Source organism: Camelus bactrianus, chromosome 3 (assembly GCF_048773025.1).
Source record: "Camelus bactrianus isolate YW-2024 breed Bactrian camel chromosome 3, ASM4877302v1, whole genome shotgun sequence".
NCBI classification, from domain to species: Eukaryota; Metazoa; Chordata; class Mammalia; order Artiodactyla; family Camelidae; genus Camelus; species Camelus bactrianus.
In genome coordinates, this window is record NC_133541.1 from 8,607,924 (window position 1) to 8,615,766 (window position 7,843).

Consider the following 7,843-nt stretch of genomic DNA (forward strand, 5'->3'; position numbering starts at 1 on the left):
AGTCAGCAAGCTAAATTCTTCCTCCGTTGTTTGCTAAGAAATAACCACCTTCGATGAATCCCATCCATTTCTTTTCCTCAACACTCCATGGCATTGAATTTGTACCCCTCACAGAGCCTTGATCCCCTAGTGCCTTGTACTGGGTATAATTGGTACAGTATTTGTCTGGCCTTTTCATATGTGCTCTCAGATAAAAAGCTCAGCTCATTCTGCTTTATCGCCCCCACAGAACCTCGGCTTGTGCTTTGCACGTGGTGAACATTTAATAATATTGGTTGAATAAATTAGTTGCAAGTGAAATTAGTTTCTGTGTAAGCTCCTAATTGGAGGCAGAAGAAATGTTGGTGCTCTCCAGGGATAAGACAGTCCTTCAGAGTGTGTTAGTTGTCAAATTTGAAAAAGATGCAAGTCACCAAGTCTGGTGCATTAATGCACCAAGTCTGGTGCATTAATTCAAATGAAGTTGAGACCTAAGTACTTCAGAAATGTGACAGACAGGAGGTAGACATCGTATCATCGTTGAGAGAGCAAAGGAAGGAAGACACATAGAAGCTGAAGCCAAAGTAAAATGAGCCTGTTTGCAAATGCAGCCTAAACTGAGGACCAAAGTAAGTGATGCAATGAGAGGATACTTGGAAAGTGTCCTCCCAGTGCTTTGGGTCATTACTGTTATTCTTTTTAATTTGGTCTACTGAGGGACTTAATGATTATAGATAGCATCGTCAAGAATTTCCTGGAAACTAAAGAGGCACATTCTGGGGAAACAATCCAAAACAAGTATCAAAATAAAACCCAACCAAACAAAAACAGGAGAGGCAATGTCAAATGCTAAACAAAATCTAAAAGCAGAAATGAAAAATATTATTCATATATTAGCATGAGCTTGAGGATAATGTTTCACTCTGGGACCAATTACTGCAAGGAAGGAGCTAGAAAATGGAGGCAATAAACTATTTTTTAAAAGAGCAAGAGAAAAAGAGGAGAGACATAAATATAATTAGATGAGATTTATACGAACCAAGAAGATTTCCCATGAAGGGCTAGAGAACAAAGAAGGTCTTTGAGTGCAGAAAATGGGAACTTCAAGGAGAAAATACCAGTATGTGATAGTTCATGAAGTCCTGAAATGCTGAGCACTTACTGACTGATACCTGTACACTGCTTCCCTTAGCAGCAGTCATATCTTATCCGTCCTGGACTCCTCAGAGTCTGGGATAATGCCCTACACACACGTGTCAGACAAACCTCACGTCCCCAGTGCCTCCCCAACACTCCAGCTCTACGGTTCTGCCCCTCCCCTCTCTGGGAACACAGTACAATGGACAGAAAAGAGGTCATTTGAAGTAGCTTTCCCACATCTGCCCAACATTGCACGTCTATCTCCTCATTAAAAAATGTTCAAAGCTCACCTTCTCTGAATATATTTATTTAGTATTCTGAGAAAATACATTGAGGTGAACATGTTTGCTCATGTCTAAACCATCCCCGTGCATGCGTGCGCGTGCACACACACACACATACACACAGACAAAAATGAACACTGCTTGTAGAGCCCAAAATTGCTCAAGGACTTAGAAGCTCATAATACCAATATTTCAACATGTGCCAAATAAAGTTAACCAATTGAAAACAAAATTGGGTCCACATTTTCCAGCCTGATTGGTCATTTTTATAATTCCATACAGATTCTCTCCCTCCTTACTTCTTTCTAAATCTCATTTTCCCTCCGTTGTGAGCATGGGCAGCCTCAAAGTTCCTGTCTCAGGCCATCTGCTCTTTGCTGCTCAATGTCTCAGAAACCTCCTTCACCCCGTGATCTAACTACACAGTGTGAAAATAATTCCCAAAGCTACTGCCCAGCTCTGACAACTCGCTCTCTCTCCCAAGTTCTATGTATGCAAGTACCTACAGGAAAACTCCACAGAAAGCATAAAAATCTCTTAGGCTGAAATCCAATTTGATCTTCTCTCAAGAGAAACTTCTCAAATTGTCCGTAATTACCAAGAGACTTGTCATATTCATAGACTTCAGATTTCAACCACCTGGAACATCTTCTTTGCTCCACATCTAATTTATGTAAAATATTACACGTGGTAGGTAGATCTATTTTAGCTCTCCTTTTTTAACAGAAGTCCTCTGCACTGTCCTATTTCTGTTTCCATAAAACTATGTCCTCAACATCTAATGTCTAAGTTCCTGAAAAAACATACAAATGGGTCTCCTTGTTTGGGGCGCTCCCAGTTCCAGATCATCTGTCTTAAGTCAGTTTCACTAGAAGCAGAACCTAGGATAAGATTTCTTGTTCCCTGTGATCGACTGAAGGGGTGCTCTCAGGAGAAGGGGAGTGGGGACAGCTGGATAGGACAAGGGCAGAATGACAACAAAAGATGTGCTCTCGGCCAGAGATCCGCTTGAGCTGATGTCACAGGGAAGCTTTGAAGAATCCGTGACAAGGCAGAGTTGACTCTGTCTTGAAACACCACTCTGGCTGTGTGTTGCAACACTACCACACAACAGCTTACGTGAACGGGTCAGACCCCGGAGGGCAATCATGTTTCTACACCCTGTACACACACTAACCCATTTATTTCTCACAACCACCCTGTGAAATGGATGCTGTTTTCAAGTTCATTTTACAAATGAGGAAGTGGAGGCAAGAAAAGTGATGTAACTTGCCCAAAGCCACGCTGCTGGGACATACTCTGGACACCCAGGCCATAGGTCGTGCTGTCTCCTGACTTTTCAGGCATTTGGCTGCTTCCGTGTCCCCCCTCCTCTGGATTCCCAGATCTCCAGGGGCATTCCTGGAGCTTGGCCGTTATTTCATTGAATTGGGTTACAAAAGTCTCTTGATATAGCTCCCCACTTAGGTGGAGAAGCCAGATAAGGCGTGATCCTCATGAGCCTGTAGCAAGGGGTTCAGGAAGTGTCGGCTAAGTGACAACTGATGAAGCCCTGACTTGGGTCAGCACTGTCGCTGTGGTCTCTTAACCATGCCCCACCTCCCCCCAGTCCCTCCCTGCACCCACAGGCACAATACCGCTGTCTTGATCAGCTCTTTAAGGCCAAACTCTTAAGCTGCTGTCTTGGTCTCCCGTGATCTGTTCTCAGAACATCTTTCCTGCCTCCTCTTTCATGCCCCACTGCATCCACTCCACACTCCGATCCAGCGCTACACTCCCTCTCTCCTGCCCGAACGTACAAGTCCCTCCCCCTCGAGGGGTCCATCCCATTCTAACCACGGGCGCAAGTCCTCCCTGCTCCGACAGCCCAGTCCATGCACCACTCCCCTAGCCCCGCCACTGAGCATCCTCTCCCCTCCTCGGGGCTCTGATGGCACATCTCTATGACTCGGGTGCATATGACTCTACGCATACAGCGTTCCTCTCACGTCAACCAACCCTCTACATGTGTGTCTGTCTCTGGAAGCTGGATCCATGTCAGATTTATCGATATCACCCAGAAGCACCTAGCACAATGGCAGGCGGATAGTAGGCATTCGATGACTATCTCCACGATGAATAAGTGATGTTAGAGCCGGCTTGCATCTGTGAGGTATTCACCGTTAGCCTGTTCAAAAGGGAGCAGGGTGACAGCGTGCAGTGGGGTGATGGTGTGCAGCGGGATCAATCAGAGGGCACGTCCCCGCCAGCTTCCCATCGGCAGATGTTGCCCATTGAAGTGCCTGTTCCAGCGCTGTTGCCAAACAGAAGGTTCTCTTGGCAGGAGCGTTGGCACACACTGCATTCTGCAGGCTGTGCCCCTGAGCCAGCTCCTCCATTGGCAAACAAGCCTTCTCGGAACTGGCTTGTGCCACCCTCCACAAGCCTCCTGCCACCCAAACAGATGGGCACAAATGTAAGTGTGCCGGGCAGCAAGTGTGCACATCAGCTCGGAGCTCCCAATAAAAGATTTGTCTCTTGTTCATGGTGTCACCTGTCCAAACAGCAAAAGCACCTGCTGTGTCATGTGAGGTGTTGCAAAGGAATTACCCTCATGTTCTAATTTGGGAATCCATTAATTAAAGCATCCCGGACCTGGAGGTGGGAGTGAGGGTGAGAAAGAGATGAAAGAAAACACTGTCTCCCTTAAAGCTTTGGCTGGTGGCGTCCGTGGAGCCGGAGAGAGATGCTTTCTCTTTCCAGGTGGAGTTCAGATTTAAGACTTAACTGTAGGCAGCAGCTAAATCCACGAGTGGGACTTCTAGGGTTGCCGGCGAGGCAACGGGATGACAGACACTCCTCTCAGGGCCTCGTATGCCTCCACAGACAGGGGTGAATAAAAGTTTAAACTCTCCCTATCTAAGCCAAAATCTATAAACCGGGTTCCAGCAGCGTAAGTACAGAGAGAAGAATAATGCACTCACCATCCCACCTTATTGACAAGCTCATTGCAGTTATGTCCCCACCCGGGCTGAAAACCTTTATTGACTCAGGGGTTATCTTCATCATCTGATGGCTTGAGACGTCTGGACAACACAGTCAGCTACAGGAGCTGCCCCGTGGCCTTTGCATACATTACAATTTAAAAAGCCTGCAATTGGCAAAGAAATAATACCACCTACAAATCTAAACTACTTTCGTCCTGGTCTTTTTTGAGATGCTAAAGACAGATAGGAACTGCCTCGATCTTGGGCAGCAGATCTCACGAGTAATTTCTTCTGCTGGGCTTTGTGTTTTTGCTCTTACTTTCCAAACTCTAATATGCCCATGACTCATTCGGAATACGAGAAGTGCAGCTTGAACTTCCCAGTCGGTCATGTGCAGAATGTGCCAAACAGCTACAGGACCACAGGGGAGCCACTCAGTGGGAAGCAGACCGTCTGGCAAAACCGTCCAGTGGACAGCAGGTGACTCAGTTGCTGGGCCAATTTGCCGGTCCAGTGCTGGAAGATGCTCAGGCTCAGAAGTGGGTTATAAATGTTCATTCAGGGCTGTAACATTTGGAAATGGAAAACCTTAAAGATCCCAAGCTTTGCTGGTCACACTGGGGGTGTCAGGTGCTTCTCTGTAGATAAAATCCATCCAGTCTGTTTATTGTCTGCCTTTTAAGTCACTCCTTGTTTCCAGACAGCTCCAGACAGAGACTTGACGAGGGATTAAGTATCCATCGCGAATGTGGCTCAGACATTGAAAAAGAACAAGAGAGAAAGAAGTTTAAATATCTCGCTGTGACAGCCTGGAATGTTGTGTTTATTAACCCATGGCTGCTAATGTATAGCCCCACTGTGCATCACCACTGCGCTTGAAATATTTTTCTACAAGGAAAAAGTGAGTTTACTTTTAATAATGAGTCAAGCCCTCACCTCTGGAACACTTCATCAAACGTTTTGAAGACAGCCTCTAATTTTATTTACGAATATACATGCATTCCTAGAGCTTCAAAAGTGTTCAGAAACCACTGGTTTTTCAGTCAGAATTAGTCCAAGAGTTTGACTTTAGCATTTTTGGGTGACTTAATTGTAGATCATAAGTACGTCCAAACTCGTCTTGGCTGTCCAGATTTTTTTTTTTTTTTTCATTCTCTACTCTCTCTGGCAAGAAGTCACTACAATGTTCATTTGTCTGGTAGCAGGATGAACGGCCAACTCCTGGCATGTACAAGTTGAGGAAGCTGTAATTTGCTCCCTGTTTCCCTTGAAGGTCACTAAATTTAACACTGTGATTGAAACCCAGCACCTTCTATAAATCTCCAAAGAACTGTGGTTCCTAAGGAGCCAGATAATTTGGAGGTGGGCTATGTTGACCTGTGCACACGTGTTAAACAATTATAAATTGTTTCCTTTCATCTGTCTCAGAAGTGATCTATAGCAAGACTCCAAAATATAAATCCGCTCTGAAACGAGACAGCTAGGAAACAGCCCATGAGGACTGGTGGTTTCATCCACAAGGCTGACACCCCTGTATGGCTTCAGATGGTGACAAATGACACTGATTTTCAGCCTTGGTTTGACTTGAACTGGTCGCTTCTATCTCTAGCTTCCCTCCTGCAGAAAAAAAAAGTCTCATTTATCCCCTTGGCTTCATTCCCAGTCAGTGAGTGAGGGCGACACTTCTCCCAGGTAACCATCTCAGAGTTTTCTAGCTGAACTAGTTGGTGTAGAAATGTTTTGACACTGGAAAATACACGATAAAAATCATTCTTTCACTTTGCGCCTGGGAGGGAGGGTAGGACATGTAGGACAGAGTGGTTCTGCCTTTGCCTCTCTCACTCCATGTCATCTTTGATATCCCAGGATGGAAAGTTGGTTTTCTCCCTGGATACACATGAAGCCATGGAGGTCTCTGGGTCCTCTAACTGGGCATAACTAGGGACGTCTCTGCAGGAAGGTACCTTTGTTGGGGTAACAGTGACTCCTGGCCAAATGGGAACAGGCATGTAAAAGTACTTGAGGCAGAAGAATTGAGGCCAAGTGACAAATGACAGAGGAAAAAGCATGTTTGAGTGACAAGGTATAAGGTACTGACCAATACTGAACCCCAAACCCAGCTCCTTATAATTTCTATTGGTCTAAACTGAAAGCCTTCTCCCTATGTTTAATCGTCTCATTTCCATCCGACTCACACAGTTTCCTGTATTAGTTCCCTAGGGCTGTAATGAAGTATCACAGACCAGGGGCCTTAAACAACAGAACGTTATTGTCTCACAGTCCGGAGTCAGAGCCCAAGACCAAGGTGTCAGCAGTGGGAGCTCCTTCTGAGGCACTCGGGAAGAATCTGACCACGCCTCTGACCTGGCTTTTGGAGGTCTGCTGGCTGGAATCTCTGGTGTTCTTTAGCCAGAGAAACATCACCCTGATCTCTGTCTTCATGTTCATGTGTATGTCTTTGCGTATAAATTTTCCCCTTTGATATGGATACCAGTCACATTGGCTCAGTTACCCACCCTGCTTCAGTATAATCTCATCTTAACTAACTACTATGCAACAACCCTATTTCCAAATGAGGTCTCTTTCTGAGATACTGGGAGTTAGGGCTTCAACATATAAACTTGAGGAGGGCACTATTCAACTCCTAGCACCCTCTACACAATATTTCTGTAACAATCTGTATCCTCCTCCTCAGGCAGAGGGACCACAGCCTCACCAAACAGAGTTAGAATAAGGGACAGAGGCTGTTTGAGGCAATATAAGACCACAGAATCCCTGACATGTTCAAACTGCAGCAACAAAAAGAAAATCAGAAACCAGTTCACTAAAGAAGAAAGTCTGATGGACTGCCAAACTCAAAGGACCAGAAGGAAGTATCAAAGTTTAAGCTAAGAGCAGAGGAAGCTGTAAAATTGGATTCAATATAAATATACAAAAAAAGCACGGAAAGGTAAATAAATGAGGTTCAATGATCAAAACTAAAGTTTGATAAGTCTTTTCTCACTCCAAAGAGCTATTCACGTTTTGTGGAAAAGCAGCCAGCCCAACTCAAACACAGGAGATAGTTCTGTATAAAAGGAGCTGAGTGGTTTTTTCCCAAATCCTCAGACACTGTCTCTTTATAATGAGTCTGGCTCATGAGTCTGGAGAGAAGAGTCAGTACATCCCATTCAAAGGATCTTTTAGGTGTTAGGGCCCAATTCTTCCCCAGAAGCCTGGTTAAGAAGTACTGAAAGACAATAAAAGTCCTACATTCTGATAAGTATCAAGGCAAATTTTCCTTTTTGAAAAAAAAAAAAACTATTTCCTAGTTTTCTGTGTGCTTTTTTTAATTGAGTTACAGTCAGTTTACAATGTTGTGTCAACTTCTGGTGTATAAACAAGTTTATACTGTGTGCTTGTTTTTATAGAAAGGACTGGATTTGTATTTTATTTTTAACAAAAAAGGTAATAACTTTCATTTCCAACAGTAGC